The sequence below is a fragment of the Tupaia chinensis genome, unplaced genomic scaffold (assembly GCF_000334495.1).
Source record: "Tupaia chinensis unplaced genomic scaffold, TupChi_1.0 Scaffold145156_1, whole genome shotgun sequence".
In the NCBI taxonomy this organism is placed as follows: Eukaryota; Metazoa; Chordata; class Mammalia; order Scandentia; family Tupaiidae; genus Tupaia; species Tupaia belangeri.
Genome location: NW_006205016.1, coordinates 473,014 through 474,606, shown reverse-complemented (window position 1 = coordinate 474,606; position 1,593 = coordinate 473,014). Strand labels below are relative to the sequence as shown.

At 36.1% G+C, this 1,593-nt stretch overlaps 1 pseudogene; it reads left to right on the top strand.

Annotated features, from left to right (window-relative positions):
- The first annotated feature begins 1 nt into the window (after position 1).
- Positions 2-850, top strand: LOC102489910 (ribosome production factor 1 pseudogene; annotated as a pseudogene).
- The last annotated feature ends 743 nt before the right edge of the window (positions 851-1,593 follow it).

Below are 1,593 nucleotides of genomic sequence, written 5' to 3'. Positions count from 1 at the left end.
GGCTTCTTACTTCAACAGACAGACTTCTCCCAAGATTCTCATCGCAACATCAGATAGACCTCATGGGAGAACAGTAAGACTGTGAACAGCTGTCTACAGTTATACCAAACTCACATGTTTATTACAGAAGAGGACTGGCTCTGAAAAAAATTATTCCCCAGTGCATCTCGAGAGATTTCACAGATCTGATCATTATTAACGAAGATCGTAAAACACCAAATGGACTTATTTTGAGTCACTTGCCAAATGGTCCAACTGTTCATTTTAAAATGAGCAGTGTTTGTCTTCCTAAAGAAATTACGAGAAGAGGCAAGGACCCCACAGAGCACAAACCGGAAATAATATTGAGTAATTTTACAACACTGCTAGGTCATTCAATTGGACGAATGTTTGCATCTCTCTTCCCCCATGATCCTCAGTTTATTGGCAGGCAGGTTGCCACATTCCACAATCAGCCGGATTATATTTTCTTCAGATTTCACAGATACATATTCAAGAGTGAAAAGATAGTAGAAATTCAGGAACTTGGACCAAGGTTTACCTTAAAATTAAGATCTCTTCAGAAAGGAATCTTTGATTCTAAATACGGGAAGTATGAATGGATCCATAAGCTCCGGGAAATGGACACAAGTAGAAGAAAATCCATTTATAAAGTACTAAAGGAATAATATTGGATTTTCCTGAACAAAACTATCTTGAACTTGGTAAATTATCTGGGACAACACCCTCTTCAAAATGGCATTACTGATTTCATAAACTTTTCATATGTGGACAGAAAACTAGGTGCCAAGAATTACCACCATATGTTTATATAACAAATACCAATAAAATTCATTTTGGTAAAAAAACAACAACAACAAAAACAACTTCTTGGAGAATTGGTCTGGTGTCGGTAAATTTCAGCTTTTGTTTATCTGAGAATGTTCTTGTCTTTTCCCATAAAAAGGGTAATCTTCTTGGGTATAGCACCCTTGGTTTTTCACTCAACACTTTGAATATATTTTTCATTCTTTCCTTGCTTGCATTGTTTCCAATGAGAAGTCTGCTGTTAGCCTGATGGGATATCCTTTGTAGGTAACTTGACATTCCTCTCTCACCAATCTTAGTATCTTGTCTTTGTCTATGGTTTTGGTCAATCTGGCTATACTGTGTCTTGGAAAAGATCTTCTTGGGTTGATTGTATTTCTTTGTATTTCTTGGGACTGGATCTTTGAATGCCTCTCTAGATTTGAAAAGTTTTCTTCCAGGATTTCATGGAATAGATTATCAATGACCTTATTAGTCTCTTCACCTGTTGGGTTACCAGTTATCCAGATGTTTGGACATTTGATGGTACCTAGTATTTCTCGTAGATTATTCTCTTTTTTTTTTGGACTATTTTTTCAGTCTTTATGGTGGATTTTTTTTAGGCCTGCAATTCTGTTTTCTACATCTGAGATTTGATCTTCTATATGATCTAGTCTGCTTTTCATTCAAGGGAGATGTTGATTTCCTGTATTACAGTCTTCATCTCTAACTGTTCCATTTGGTTGTTTTTTTTTATGGTGTGTATTTCCTCTTTCAGATTGTGCAAGACCTTCCTCACTTCCTGAA